Genomic DNA, 17,311 nt, shown 5'->3' with positions numbered 1-17,311 from the left:
TTTTGAAGCTAACTCTTCAAACTTGAGGGGCCTCACTCCTTGTAACTGGACAACCACTTCTGAGCGGAGATTGTTCATGCACATGCGCACTGCTTCTGGCTCAGTGATTGGCTGTGGGCAATGAAGACTTAGGTTTCTCCATCTATTTATGAAATCAGCCGCCCTCTCGTTGAACCCTTGTTCAGTTGGGTCAACTCAGTTATGCCCACCGTCCTCTGCGTGCTATAAAACCTCTCGAAGAATGAGTTTTGCATTTGTTCCCACGTTTTTATAGAGCTTGGAGGCAACTTGCTGTACCAAGTGAAGGCAGGCCCAGACAATGTCTGTGAAAATTGCCTAAGGAGAAGTGCTCCGTTGTTAGCTGTATCCTGACAAGCAGCAAGAAAGTGTGCTATGTGCTCATGGGGAGATCCACTCCTGTTGAACTTACTAAACTGCGGCTGCCTATAATTTGTTGGGAAAGGAACTAGGTCCACATCAGGTGGGTACGACTTAACATACCCTGGCCGCATCGAGTACTGAGTTTGCATTAATTGCGACTTTACCCCTTCAGCGATCATTCTTTGGATCGCCTCAAGGTTAAGCCCTGCTCCTCCATGTTGGCTGCTAGCACTTGCGCCACCATCCCCTTCATTTCCTATGCTCTGGTTATTGCTCATATGAATTCGAAGGGCTGCTAGCTCGTCTTCCTTTTGCTGAAGCGCTGCCATAAGGTTGGCTAATTGCTCCTCAACGGGACGAGTTTCATTCGCAGCTAGGACTTGTTCTGTATGCTTTGCACCATGGTGAAGTTCTATCTCATTCTCAGAAGGACAAGGAGTGCTATCTGATAGGGGATTGTAAGACCCCCCATTGCTTAACCCAAGTTCTTCATGATATGAACCCTTCTGGCTCCGCGTCGTGCGGCGAGGACCTTCTACAACAGTCTTACGTGCCTTCTTCCTCTTGAAGTGTATTGATGCTGAGGAGGTCTCGCTACTATTGTCTGTCACCCCTTTAACACCAACTGGCATTGCGTTGAATACTTCAAATGAGTTGCCTGAGACCTTCTTACGAGTTGGCCATGGAGCGAGAGTTCTGGTAGTCTTGTTTTTTGTACTTGCCATTTGTTTTGCCCTATTTCCTCCACTGACTTGGCTTGTTGATGGATAATCTCTTCCTTGTATTCTGCTATAACCCGAATCGGCTCGTACTGCCATCTCTCTTTGTTTCAGGGCGGCCTGCTTTTTGCGTGCATGAGCAACCTGCTTCACATACTCTTGTCGTCGTGGATCTGCCTTCACAAATTCTTCATATTCTGGCCACTTCGATAGAGTTTCTACATGCCGCATGATGGCGCCACCAACATTATCAGCAGAGATAGAGCATCCTGGAAGTATTTCCTTCAAAGCTTGGCAAACATTCTGTGTCATGATGGCATGGAAGCTAGCATGGCTCCCCCCACGGATCCTTGCATTGATCTTCCTTTCTCTATTTCTGATGGGATATGCCACTTGCTTCCGCTGTTGATTGTTATGTTTGCATCAGTTGCCACTGGGAAATCAAGCCATGCATGGTGAGCCCTCTGCCGTCGACGACGACGTGCTAGATCAACTGAGCCTTCAAATGATGGTCTTGGTGCTGTCACTGATGAGGACAAAGGATCTGATATTGTTGCAGTTGGATCCACATGACCATCTTGGAAGTCATCTGAAGTGACAAACACCCCCTACCACTGGAGCGAGCGTCTATTGCTTGGCTCTCCCACTAGGCATGGTCCGATGGGATTATAGCCCATGGTGGGGATAAATTTAGGTGCATCAACACGCAATTGGTTTCTTGGGCGAGCCGGTCCTTCATGTGAGGAAGACTCAGTGTCCTCAGCCATTACACCCTTTCCTTTGTCCGCGGAGCAAGCCCTTTGTGCTGCCCCTACATTGCTTGGGTTAAGCTTATGTGAGCTTTCTCCTGACCCTTCGTGTGCGCCCACACTAAGTTTTGAAGGTGTAAGGGGCACTGCGACTTTGGTCGACGTAGTTGAAGCAGATTGTTTTGGCGATGCCACCTTTAGTGATCCTGTCCGTTTTGCAAGAACAGGCCACTCTTCGGGTGTCATGCGAACAACCTTTGCTGGTACCTCATGGCTTATGACCTTGGTAGGTGACATCTTTGTGAAACCAGGAGGAACTAAAGTAGATGAAGAAGCTTCGCGTACATGCTGATCCTTAGATTCTCTTGCAGCTGCACGCATCCTTCTCTTTGCTGACTTTGTGAGCACAGGAGTAAACCCCTCCTTCAGTGGAGAGGAGACTTCCTTTTCTTCTGGCTTAGCTGGGGATGCAGCTGTTGTTTCCAAACTCTTGCTAACTGCAGCCACAAGCGGACCAATTGGCACATCCAGCCAGAGGTCACCAAAGCGGAGAGTGACAAATTGCTGGACCTGTCCCTCCATACCTTGAAAATAAAGAAAACCATATATTAGTTTTCTTCATCTATTTTTTGTATATGCGTACATAATGTTTTACGCTTTATGTACTATGGAAATTCATATGTTGCAATCCTATGTTGGAATTCGAAGATGAGGGGAGAAATATGTCCCACCGGGCGTGCCAGAATCTGATGACGGGAAAATGGCGGGCGTGAGACACGCGTCCACGTCATTGATACAGAGTTAATAATTTAAATACGTAGATGCATACAATAAAAATAGGATCAAACATTGCAGGTACTTTATTTCCAGAACTCTTACATTTACATAAAAATTCTGTTAATTACATCTCTGAAGAGAAAACCCCTGATTAAGAATTCCAACATATCTATTACATAAGATTGCAACACATTCCTATTACAATATGCTACAAGAAAATTCCTCCTCGCGATCGTCGATGCACTCCTGCTTGGGTACTTGAAGTTTGCTTTCATGCAAGTACTTCTCCATAATTTCATCTTTGATATGTTGGAGTATATATTTTCCTAACATGTTTAATTGTGGTCAACCTCATTTATATGATGGTGCAGAATGAAGGTTGGTTTTGACTAGGCTTAGTTTTATCCTACGTTTAGCATATAGGATATGTATATATTTTTCTTTGGGAATTTTATACGACATCTTTGGTTTTGGTGGCATGGATACATGTGACATGCCAATTTCAATAAGTTTTGCATCATCACATTACTACTATCACCGCGCGACACTGATATGGTGTCCGTGTGTAGCGTAATGGACTGAAGCTTTCTGACACAATTTTGATGCTTTTTATAGTGCATATGATATGTGCCATATTTTGTTGACTTTGACTTCACACGGTATCAAAACTAACCACGCGGTGCAATGGTATGACACACACGTATAGCTTGACCCGAATGGAGTTTGTTTATGATATTTTTTATTTGTTTAAAGCCTATGTGGGCTACATGAAATATGCCTTATCATGTATTTTGCATGAATTTTGTATGCATATATGGATGTGGAGTGAACTTATTTTTTATTAAGTTCTGCTTTACCTGTATTACTACTAACACCGCGTGGCACTAAGATAATGCCCGCATGCAGCGTAACCCAGCAAAGGTTTGTGGAGCCATTATGGTTGCATGAGTTATATGACATCTATCATTTTTGTTTATGTTTGTACCTTACATGGTATTAGCACTAACTCCACATAGCGTCATTTCATTGGCGCTCGTGTGTAGCGTAACCCAAGTAAAGTGAGTTTGTGATATCCATTTATGACAATGCTAATAGTTTAGGCTCTTATAGCATTGGTGCATGTTTGCAACATCTTTTATATGACTTTGGCCAAAATATGTGGCATGGATGTTTCATTTAGATTTGTCTTACTTGTATTACTACTAACATCGCGTAACACGAATATCTTGTCCGCGTGTAGCGTAACCAAGTAAAATTGGTTTATGACGTGTAGTTTTAACTTTGGACTTTGGACCAAATATTTGACTTTGGACCAAATATTTGACGAATTTCATGCCATATTTTATTTGACTTTGGACCAAATACGTGGCCTGAATATTCTGTTTAGTTCTCTCTCACATGTATTACTGCTAACAGCGCATATCATTAAGATAATGTCCGCGTGTAGCGTAACCAAGTAAGATTGGTTTTTATGATGCAACATGTTTTATAATTCATCTTGCATGATTTTGGTTTCTAGGTGTGTATCGTGAACACATTTTTAATTAAGTCTTGCCCTGCTCGTATTACTACTAACACCAAGTAGCATTAAGATAATGCCCTCGTGTAGCGTAACCAAGTGAAGGAATATTTTGTATATTCTTGTTCGTGTTACAACTAACACGACACATAAGGTCCGTAGCGTAACCGGCCAAGAACAAATTCAGTTTAGCATATTCGTGATTTCATTCCAACTTAGTCATATCCATTTTTTTATGATGACCAAATTAAGTCAACTTTTTATGAGGTTTTCGCACCTATGACATTCTCTTGATTTGTATCCATGTATAGAGACCAAACCAAGGAACGAGGCGTTCATCTTGGATTGTATCGCTAAAGGGACCGAACCAAGATGGAGATCAATAGGACGAAGCGCATGCAACTTTTAAAGGAACCGTGCTTACAAGAACCATGCATGTTCCTTGACTCGTACCACGATGGCCGAGCCAAAGGCAAAAGTTTGGGATAGATATATCATGCTCCTTGATTTGTACCATGATGGCCGAACCAAAGGCAACAATTTGGGGTGTATATAACATGTCCCTTGGTTTGTACCGCGATGGCCGAACCAAGAACAAAAATTTGAGATGGATTAAACATGCACCTTAGTCTGTACCACGATGGCCGGACTAAGGACGAGAATTTTGGAGAGATGAAACATTCTCCTTGATTTGTACCACAATGGCCGAACCAAGGGCTAGAATTTTAGAGAGATGAAGCATGCTCCTTGATTTGTACCACGATGGCCGGACTAAGGACGAGAATTTTGGAGAGATGAAACATTCTCCTTGATTTGTACCACGATGGCCGAACGAAGGGCTAGAATTTTAGAGAGATGAAACATGCTCCCTGATTTGTACCACGATGGCTGAACCAAGGGCTAAAGTTTTGAGAGAGGGGAAAGAAGAAAGCTCCCTGATCTGTACCACAATGGCCAAATCAGGGGCTAGGGAAGAGCCATGAATCTCATCTTCAAACATCAGCAAGCAAGTCTCCTGCATCCTCCTTCCTTTTCTGTATATGCTGTGTGTGAGAGAGATTTAGTACTAGGGAGAAAACGAATCCAGGACCGACCCTAGAGCAGTGCATCTGCCTGGTATTTATAGTGGCTAGGAAGGAGCAGCGCTCGTTGGCTGTAGGGCGTGTCCACCCACGTCTCACATCGTGTGATCGTGCGGAACGTGAGAATATGGGCTGTTTTCTTTTTTTATTCCATTGATTACTAATTGATCCACGTAAGGTTGACCAATAGCTAGCTCCATTACGTGATTAGTCATTATGGGCCGGCACTTTTTCTTTTTAAGTAACATGTGGGCCTTCCCCACACTGTTCGCATGCATGCATGTCAACTTTATGGAGAGTACGGCCATGCATTTGTGGCCTTTTTTTATGGGCTAAGCATGATTAGCTACTAATGGCTTATTAAAATTTAAGGTGTGCACGCTAATTTTTTTATGCAACTCAAGGTCTATAGTCAGATGAATATTTGACCAAGTATACTGCGTATATTTCATCGGGACAATATTTTTTTATGCGTTGTTTAAATATTTCATTTTGCCGATGGAACAAAGTCGAACATTTATCATATAGTCGCCATTTTGGCGATATTAGCATCCCTCATGACAATTTTTTTTATTTTTGCCGTTAGTAGCAGCGCGCATGTGTGTGAGCCATGTGCTCTCCATATTTTCTTCAAAACTTGACGAGTTTCGTCATATTTTAAATTTGTCGGTTTAATGTGTGCACTATCGACAAAAAAATATATCAGATGCCTATTTTGTCTATCGTCACTTTGAGATATTGATTATATTTTTTAAGTGACCCTTCTCATTATAAAACAGATTTTTGCCGTTTTGAATATATATTTTATGTGGGTCATGGATTTTATTTTATCTTGGTCAAAATTATGTCAACACTGAGGAGTAAAAAGAATCCTACTCTCCGATATATATAATCCTATAAGACTCAAAACATTTTTCTAGACTCAACAACGTCAGCGATTCGATCAAGCAGGGGGCTCCTAAGTCAGGGAACCTGGGTCTGATTACCAACTTGTAACACCCACGATGCGGCTATATATCCCACTTGTCGGGGCATGACTTAGAAGCATAACCGCATGGTAGGCATGTCGCAAGAGGGGTAATCTTTACACATCCCATTTACTGAATAAGGAAGGGATAAAGAGTTGGCTTACAATCGCCACATCACACAATACATTAATATAGTATACATCATCCAGAATACAATCAAGGTCCGACTACGGAACCAACATAAATAAAAGACAACCCCAAATGCTAGATCCCCGATCGCCCCAACTGGGCTCCTCTACTAATCATCCGGAAACGAACCATAGTAACGGCCCGAATCCTCGTCGAACTCCCACTTGAGTTCGGTAGCGTCCCCTGCACTGGCATCATCGGCACCTACATCTGCTTTGGAAGTATCTGTGAGTCACCAGGACTCAGCAATCTCACACCCTCGAGATCAAGATTATTTAACCTTAAAGGAAGGAAAAGGGTAGTGAGGTGGAGCTCCAGCAAGCACTACCATATATGGTGGCTCACTTACGCAAAAGAGAGCGAGAAGAGAAGCAAAGCACGATCGAGAAGCTAATAATGATCAAGAAGTGATCCTGAAGCTACTTACGTTCAAGTATAACACGAGACCGTGTTCTCTTCCTGGACTCCGCCGAAAAGAGACCATCACGGCTACACACGCGGTTGATTCATTTTAATTAAGTTAAGTGTTATGTTCTCTACAACCGGACATTAACAAATTCCCATCTGCCCATAACCGCGGGCACGACTTTCGAAAGTTCAAAACCCTGCAGGGGTGCCCAACTTAGCCCACCACAATCTCTCACGGTCAACGAAAGACATTCCTTCTTCCGAGAAGACCCGATCAGTCTCGGAATCCCGGTTACAAGACATTTCAACAATGGTAAAATAAGACCAGCAAAGCCGCCCGATGTGCCGACAAATCCCGATAGGAGTCGCGCGTATCTCGTTCTCTGGGCACACCGGATCAGTGCTTTGTACAACTAAAACCAAACCTCGAGTTTCCCCTAGGTGGCGCTGCAAAGGACTCTAGTTGGGACCAACACTCAGAGGAGCACTGGCCCGGGGGGGGGGCTTAAAATAAAGATGACCATTGAGTCTGCAGAACCCAAGGGAAGGTATATGGTGGTAGGTAGGCAAATGGTAAAGCCAAGTTTGGGCCTTGCTGGAGGAGTTTTATTCAAAGCGAGCTGTCAAGGGGTTCCCATAACACCCAACCGCGTAAGGAACGCAAAAACAAGGAACATAACACCGGTATGACGGAAACTAGGGCGGCAAGAGTGGAACAAAACACCAGGAAAAAGGCCGAGTCTTCCACCCTTTACCAAGTATATAGATGCATTAAAGTAAATAAGAGGTAATAATGATATCCCAACAATATCCATGTTCCAACATGGAACAAACTTCATCTTCGCCTGCAACTAGCAACGCTATAAGAGGGGCTAAGAAAAAGCGGTAATATAGCCACACAACGGTTTGCTAGGAAAGGTGGGTTAGAGGCTTTACATGGCAATATGGGGGACATGATATGGCAGGTGGTAGGTATCGCGGCATAGCAAAAGAGCGAACAACTAGCAAGCAAAGATAGAAGTGATTTCGAGGGTATGGTCATCTTGCCTGAAAGTTCTCCGAGTTGACGAAAGCTTGACCCTCGTAATCATAATCAACGGGTTCCTCGATCATGTACTCATCTCCCGGCTCTACCCAAGGCAAAAACACAATCAATGGAAACCACAATCAACCACAGTGCAATGCGCAAGCAACATGATGCAAAACATGACACGACATGCGGAATGTGATATGCAATGCATATGCATGCTTCGGAGGGGAAAGATTGAACCAGGCCTCAACTTGGAAAACCAAGTGTGCCACTGGAAAGATGAGTTGATTTCGGTCGAAATCGATATAAAGATCACCGGAATCGGATGCACGGTTTGCAAATGGCAAGCAAAACAAGAATGGCACAATTCTGCGATTAACAACACGATGCCAACTAGAATGCAACAAGAAACTAAGCTACTGCACACCAACATAGCAAAAAAACACATGGAAGTGATCTACTCAAGATGCTTGACAAAATATGAACAGTGAGCTACAGCTAAATCACAGAATAGGAGGTTCAAACAAGCATGGCAAAAGTGCAAAACATATCAACATCACAGACTTGGTGAAAATAACATGCCAGGAATTAACATCAGGAAGACATGTTTAGAGCAAGATAACAACATGCTACAGGAACATATCATACCAAAACAAGGCATGGCATGAATCTACTCAAATCATAGAACAAAAGTACCTTATTGACCATGAGCCCAAAGGGCACAGAAAATATGATGGCACCCATGTAAATATAGCAAGTTTCGTTCACAGATTCAGACTTAGCAGAAAACTGAGCATGGCAAAACAGAGTTATGAAGGCATCTTTGTGAGCTCGATTCACTCAACACAAGGCATTGCATGACAAGATAAGCATAGCACCAGCAAGAAGATACGATCATAAGGCTAACCATGTCAAGTACTAGTTTCTCGCATGCTTGGATCAAGTACAACAACCATGGCAAAATTGATTAACAGGTAAACAATCTGCCAGGAACATTTTATAGCAAATTAGAGCAAGATTAAGTCATGCTAGGGCACTCCATAAATGCAAACAGGGACATGGATGGATATAACACAACCATATGTCCAAATCATCCTTACTAAAGATACTCAAAAGAAGCATGGATCTCAGTGTAGCATCATGAATACATGGCATAAAAATAATAGCAGAGCAATGACTTAGTGAAATTCTAAGTCTCTGAAATCAATAATATCATGAGAGCTACTTTGCATGCTTGTGGTAGTCACCACAAAGATCACAACAATACATGGCATACACCCCTTTAAAGATGGCATGACATAGATCAAAACACATGTAGAGCTCATGCCCATATGCAGCACACAACAAATGTAGCAAAAATGACAAATCCTCATACTCTGATAAGAATCAGCACCTAACAATTTATAGCACTCCTGCATCAATGATTTGGGCATCAAGATGGACTCAAACAAACATGTCACAATGGAACAAAATGAAGAGCACATCATGATGAACATTTTGATATATTATGTGCATGAAACGGAGCTACGGTGATGACATTATTGCATGAAGAACATAGCATTAAAATATGAGGGGAAAGGACTTAGCAACGAAAACAACCTCTGAAAAATTCTTAGATCTAGGGTTCTTCTTGGCACAGAAGTCGAGATGGGCGCGAGCTCGTCGGAGACATGCCGCGGTGGCCGGAGAAGGACCCGGGGCGGCTCCGGAGGAAGCATGGGCTCCAGATCTGGGACGCCGGCGAGCTGAGATGCGGCTTCCCGCGAGGAGGCGACGGCGGTGCGCCCCAGCGACAGGTGGCGGTGGACGGTCGTCGGCCGAGGCGGTGGCGCTGGAACACGGCGGCGGCGGTCGGCGCTGGGAGGCGCAGCGTGGACGGAGGCGGCACGATGGGCGGCGCGCGAGCGGGCCGGGAGGGCCGACCGCGGACCAGGCGGGCCAGCACGGTGGGAGGTGGCGGAGCCCACATAGCAGCCCCTGGTTGGTGTGGGCGCGGTGGCGGATTTTGTTCGGTGCGGACCGGACGTGTCCGGCGGCGAAGAGGGAGCGAGGTTAGGGTTTCGTCTTCGATTTTGGACGGGGAGGACATATTTATACCTAGAAGGAGGTGGGAGTGTCCAAATGAGGTGCGGTTTTTGACCATGCGATCGTGATTGAATGGCCAAGAGGATGGAGGGGGTTTGGATGGGTTATTGGGCCACTTTAGAGGGGTGTTGGGCTGCAACACACACGAGGCCTTTACGGTTCCCCGGTTAACCGTTGGAGTATCAAACGGACTCCAAATGGCACGAAACTTGACGGGCGGTCTACCGGTGATGTACCAAGGCTGCTTGGCAAATCTCGGTCCATTCCGAGAATGTTTCACACCCGCTCAAGAAAAGAGACAAAAGGGGGCGCCGGAGGACGTAGGAGTGTCGGATTGCAAAACGAACAACGGGGAAAATGCTCGGATGCATGAGACGAACATGTATGCAAATGTGATGCACATGATGACATGATATGAAATGCATGACATGGACAAAATGCAAAACGAAGACAAACCCAACCACGAAGGGAAACTCATAACTTAGAGTCGATAATGGTAAGAGTTGGAGTACAAATATGGCAGGTTACATCCGGGGCGTTACAACACTCCACCACTATGAAAAGATCTCGTCCCGAGATCTAGGACTGAAAGAACTCCGGATATTCGGAATGGAGGTGGTCCTCGCGTTCCCAGGTGGCTTCTCGGTTGGAATGGTGTGACCACTTCACTTTCAAGAATTTGATAGACTTGTTGCGAGTCTTGCGCTCGAGTTCCTCAAGAATAGCAACGGGATGCTCATGATAAGACATGTCTTCTTGGAGATCAATCTCTTCGACATTGATGGTGCGGTCAGGAGTCTTGAAACACTTGCGAAGCTAAGACACATGAAACACGTCGTGCACATTTGCAAAGTTGGACGGAAGCTCAAGTTGATAGGCAAGATCGCCTCTTTTGCCAATGATCTTGAAAGGACCCATGTATCTAGGGGCAAGCTTCCCTTCGATATCGAAGCGACGAGTACCTTTCATTGGAGAGACGCGGAGGTAGACATGGTCTCCGATCTCGAAAGAAAAGTCACGATGCTTACTATCATAGTAACTCTTCTGGCGCGATTGCGCGGCTTTGAGATTTTCACGAATAACTTTACACATTTCTTCAGCCTCTGTGATCAAGTCATTGCCAAGAAGTTGGCGTTCACCAGTCTCTAACCAATTAAGAGGAGTACGACACTTTTTGCCATAGAGAATATCGAATGGGGCCTTGCCCGAACTCGCTTGGAAGCTGTTGTTGTAGGAGAACTCGGCATATGGAAGACAATCTTCCCACTTCATACCGAAGGAAATGACACAAGTCCTGAGCATATCTTCAAGGATTTGATTTACTCGCTTGACTTGGACACTAGTTTGACGATAGAAGGCTGTGCTGAAGCGAATGTTGGTGCCCATGGCCTTCTGAAAGCAGTCCTAGAACTTAGAAGTAAAGAAGCTTCCACGATCTGAAGATATCAATTGCGGAATGCCGTGCAAGGAGACAATCCTGGAGGTGTATAGCTCTGCCAACTGATCTGCTGTGATAGATTATTTGATAGGAAGGAAATGAGCCACTTTAGTAAGCTTGTCGATGACAACAAAGATAACATCATTGCCATGCTTGGACTTGGGAAAAACAGTCACGAAGTCCATCTCAATATGGTCAAACTTCCATTCTGGAATGGCAAGAGGTTGGAGGAGACCAGCTAGCCATTGGTGTTCTGCTTTCACTCTTCTGCAGACATCACATTCATTCATGAACTGAGCAATTTCTTGCTTCATTCGAGTCCACCAATACGACTGCTTGAGGTCATGGTACATCTTTGTACTTCCAGGATGAATGGATAGGAGGGAATTGTGAGCCTCGTTCATAATGACTTTACGTAGATCACCCTTAGGAACCACAATTTGATCCTCGAAGAATAGAGTATCTTTCTCATCAAGGAGATAGCACTTGTACTTGGGTTGGCTCTTGGCAATCCCATTTTCACCTTCTTCACCATTGCATCAAGAAGTTGTGCCTCACGAATTTGATCTTCCAAAGTAGGAGAGACTTGGAGGTTTGCCAGAAATCCTTGAGGAACAACTTGGAGATTAAGCTTGCGGAAAGCTTCACAAAGGTCCAGTTGGAAGGGCTTGAGAATTAAGCTGTTGCAGTAAGCCTTCCTGCTCAACACGTCTGCAATGACATTGGCCTTGCCTGGAGTATATTCAATACTTGGATTATACTCTTGAATCATTTTGACCCAACGAGTCTGCCTGAGGTTGAGGTTGGGTTGAGTGAAGATGTACTTGAGGCTCTTATGATCAGTGAAGATGTCCACTTTCCTTCCCAACAAGAGATGTCTCCATGTTAAAAGAGCATGGACAACTGCCGCCAGCTCGAGGTCATGAGTGGGGTAGTTCTTTTCGTTGGGCTTCAACTGGTGAGAGGTATAGGCCACAACTTTCTTCTCTTGCATTAACACAACACCGCGACCTTGCAGGGAGGCATCACAGAAAACTTCGAATGGTTTGGATTCATCAGGAGGAGTCAAAACATCAGCTATGACTAACTTCTCTTTGAGGGTGTTGAAGGCGATGTCACATTCAGGCGTCCAGACATACTTGACGTGCTTCTGGAGAAGGTTGGAAAGAGGCTTTGCAGTCTTAGAGAAATTCTCAACGAATCTTCGACAATAGCTTGCAAGCCCAAGGAAATTGCGGAGCTGCTTCACATTCTAAGGCGGTTCCCAATTCACAATTGCAGACACCTTCTCAGGATTAACAGCTATACCTTTGGCGGAGATGATATGCCCAAGGTAGAGAACCTCATCGAGCCAAAACTCACACTTCGAAAACTTCGCATAGAATTGATGTTCTCTGAGTTTGTCCAGCACAAATCTCAAGTGCTTGGCATGATCCTCCTTATTCTTAGAAAAGACCAAAATATTATCGAGATACACCAAGACGAAATCATTTGTGTAAGGGTTGAAGATGAAGTTCATCATGCGAGAGAACATTGGAGGAGCATTGACAAGGCCGAAAGACATGACAGTATATTCATAAGAACCATAGCTTGTTCTAAATGTTGTCTTGGGGATATCTGGTTCACAAATGCGAATCTGATGATAACCCATATAGAGGTCAAGCTTGGAGAAAACTTGAGCACCTTTGAGTTGTTCGAAAATCTCATTGATATTGGGAAGTGGGTACTTGTTCTTTATTGTCTTCTTGTTCAATGGGCGGTAGTCGAAAAAAAGTCGGTCTGTGCCATCCTTCTTCTGGACAAAAAGAACACCACAACCCCATGGAGAAGAACTCGGTCTGATCAGACCCAGACGCTCTTGTTCATCGAGCTGTTTCTTCAATTCTTTCAATTCCTTTGGTCCAAGCTTGTAAGGACGTTTGCAAACAGGTTCCGTGCCAGGCTCAAGATCGATGACGAATTCAACTGGCCGGTGAGGAGGCATTCCTGGAAGCTCTTCTGGAAGGACGTTTTGATATTCAAAAACGACTGGAATCTAAGAGATGGCATTCAACTCACCCTTCTCATTGAGAGAAAAAAACCGAATGGTTTCGTCACGAGCGGCATAGATGATCATATCCTCAGACGAGTGTGTCAATTGAATCTGCCTGGCAGCACAATCAAGCTTAGCCTTGTGCTTAGAAAGGCAGTCCATCCTGAGAATTTGATCAATATCCGAGTCACTAAGAACAATTGGAGAAGCCAGAAATTTGTAGTCGCCCATCTCGATAGAAACATCCGGGACGCAAATATTAGCTGACATTTGCTTGCTCGGGGACACAATTGATAAAGTTCTAGGCAATTCTTGATAATCACACTCATACTTTGATGCAAAAGGTTTTGAAATGAAACAACGCGATGCACCAGTATCAAAGAGAACTTTGGCAGGAATGGAGTTAACTAGAAGGTTACCAATGATCACTTCTGAAGAGTCCTCTGCTTGAGCTGCGTTCATCATTTTGACCTTGGCATGCTTGGGATTATACTTGACCGCTGCATTGCTGGCAGATCTCACAGGAGGAGGAGGCGGAAGGCGCCTTTGGTTGAAGCATTTGTCTGCATAGTGCCCTTTCTGCTGACACTTTTTGCAAGTAACCTCTGAGAGCGGACTGTGATAAGGAGCACTTGACCTTGGAGCATGAGACGGAGCTTTGTTATGATAGCCTGGGTTGGGTGGGTGGGAAGATCCATTGCCACCTTTACTCTTCTGCTAATAAGGCTGACGGAACGGAGGAGGAGGAGGCAGCCAGAACTTCTGTTGCTTAGCTGCCACTTGAGTTGAAGAAGGCGATTGACTTGCATCCCTGACTCTCTTCTTAGAAGCATCACACTTGATTCGAGAAGCTTCTTGCTTTAATGCCATGTTATAGAATTCATCATACATGGTCGGCTCAAAAAGCACGAGAGCTAGTTTCAGATCTTCTCTGAGGCCACCTCTGAATTGATAAATCATGCTCTTCTCATCAGGGACGTCTTGTTTAGCGAATCGAGCGAGCCTCTAAAACAGGATGTTGTATTGGTAAACATACATGCTGCCTTGCTTGAGATTACGGAACTCCTCGCGCTTACTGTCAGCAACACTTTGAGCAATGTGGTGAGCTTTAATGTCTCGGCGGAAATCATCCCAGGTAATCACACGACCTCCTGTGGAATCTCCGTATTGTTGATACCACTCAGCAGCTTGGTCTTTGAGTTGAAACTAAGCGAACTTGAAAAAGTCCTCAGGCCTGACATTGCTACACTCAAAATGTTTGCAGATATCCACGAGCCAGTCGTCGGCGTCTATGGCCTCGACACAATTACTAAAGGACTTCGGCTGGTTTGCGAGGATTTGATTGAGGGTAGCAAACTGAGCTTGATTGTTGCCTTGGCCTTGATTTCCTTGGTTGCGCTCTTGCAAGAGTTGCAAAAGCATCTGAGTGTTGGCGTTGGTGGCGACCATGATAGCTTGCCATGCCTCCGAAGGTGGAGGTGGTGGTGGAGGTTCCGGATTCTGACGCGTTGGAGGAACCATCCTGAAGAGGTTGACATCCGTTAGCATCTTGAAAGACATATATTCAAGATGAGTCAATGGATTGAAATTGCACCATGTAGCCTTAACATTCGAACAAGAATGAACGAATGAATTCCAAAGTAAATCATCACACTTCCATAACTTGAGAAGCCACTTAGACAATATGTAGATGAATAAAATCAACAAGGTACAAATATGAACAAATAATTGGTAAGGATTACCCAATCACAAACCAAATATCTGTGGGAAGAAATACTAGAGCTACATGAATTCCCACCTATAAAACTCCCGAATCTTTCTGGTTATGCAATCAGGTGTTGGGGATAGAGGGGAAGCAAAATATCTCACCCAAAACTAGCAAATCCTACATCCAGCTGTATCCATCCTTCAACACATAACCAAGAAACCGTCGGAAATCATTTACCTGAAGCTACTTATGTTCAAGTATAACACGAGACCGTGTTCTCTTCCCGGACTCCGCCGAAAAGAGACAATCACGGCTACACACGCGGTTGATTCACTTTAATTAAGTTAAGCGTCAAGTTCTCTACAACCGGACATTAACAAATTCCCATCTGCCCATAACCGCGGGCACGGCTTTCGAAAGTTCAAAACCCTGCAGGGGTGTCCCAACTTAGCCCATCACAAGCTCTCACAGTCAACGAAGGATATTCCTTCTCCCGGGAAGACCCGATCAGTCTCGGAATCCCGGTTACAAGACATTTTGACAATGGTAAAACAAGACCAGCAAAGCCACCCGATGTGCCGACAAATCACGATAGGAGTCGCACGTATATCGTTCTCAGGGCACACCTGATTAGCTCTCCGTACAACTAAAACCAAACCTCGAGTTTCCCCGAGGTGGCGCTGCAAAGGACTCTAGTTGGGACCAACACTCAGAGGAGCACTGGCCCGGGGGGGCTTAAAATAAAGATGACCCTTGTGTCTGCAGAACCCAAGGGAAGGTATATGGTTGTAGGTTGGAAAATGGTAAAACCAAGGTTGGGCCTTGCTGGAGGAGTTTTATTCAAAGAGAACTGTGAAGGGGTTCCCATAACACCCAACCGCGTAAGGAACGCGAAAACAAGGAACATAACACCGGTATGATGGAAACTAGGGCGGCAAGAGTGGAACAAAACACCAGGCAAAAGGACGAGCCTTCCACCCTTTACCAAGTATATAGATGCATTAAAGTAAATAAGAGATAATAATGATATCCCAACAATATCCATGTTCCAACATGGAACAAACTTCATCTTCACCTGCAACTAGCAACGCTATAAGAGGGGCTGAGCAAAAGCGGTAACATAGCCAAACAATGGTTTGCTAGGAAAGGTGGGTTAGTGGCTTGACATGGCAATATGGGGGGCATGATATAGCAGGTGGTAGGTATCGTGGCATAGCAAAAGAGCGAACAACTAGCAAGCAAAGATAGAAGTGATTTCAGGGTATGGTCATCTTGCCTGCAAAGTTCTCCGAGTTGACGAAAGCTTGATCCTCGTAAGCGTACTCAATGGGTTCCTCGATCATGTACTAGTCTCCCAGCTCTACCCAAGGCAAGAACACAAGCAAAGGAAACCACAATCAACCACGGTGCAATGCGCAAGCAACATGATGCAAAACATGACACGACATGCGGGATGTGATATGCAATGCATATGCATGCTTCGGAAGGGAGAGATTGAACCAGGCCTCAACTTGGCAAACCAAGTGTGCCGCTGGAAAGATGAGTTGATTTCGGCCGAAATTGATCTAAAGATCACCGAAATCGGATGCCCGGTTTGCAAATGGCAAGCAAAACAAGAATGGCACAATTCTGTGATTAACAGCATGATGCCAACTAGAATGCAACAAGAAACTAAGCTACTGCACACCAACATAGAAAACACACACATGGAAGTGATGTACTCAAGATGCTTGACAAAAGATGAACAGTGAGCTACGGCTAAAATCATACAATAGCAGGTTCAAACAAGCATGGCAAAAGTGCAAAAGATAACAGCATCACAGACTCGGTGAAAATAACAAGCCAGGAATTAACATTAGGAAGACATGTTTAGAGCAAGCTAACAACATGCTACAGGGACATATCATAGCAAAACAAGGCATGGCATGAATCTACTCAAAGCATAGAACAAAAGTCCCTTACTGACCATGAGCCCAAAGGGCACAGAAAATATGATGGCACCCATGTAAACATAGCAAGTTTCGTTAACAGATTCATACTTAGCAGAAAACTGAGCATGGCGAAACAGAGTTATGAAGGCATCTTTGCGAGCTCGATTCACTCAACACAAGGCATTGCATGACAAGATAAGCATAGCACTAGCAAGAAGATACGATCATAAGGCTAACTATGGCAAGAACAAGTTTATAGCATGCTTGGATCAACTACAACAACCATGGCAAAATT

This window comes from Triticum aestivum, chromosome 4A (genome assembly GCF_018294505.1).
Source record: "Triticum aestivum cultivar Chinese Spring chromosome 4A, IWGSC CS RefSeq v2.1, whole genome shotgun sequence".
NCBI lineage: Eukaryota > Viridiplantae > Streptophyta > Magnoliopsida > Poales > Poaceae > Triticum > Triticum aestivum.
The sequence above is the reverse complement of the archived record's forward strand: the minus strand, read 5'-3'. Positions refer to the sequence as shown.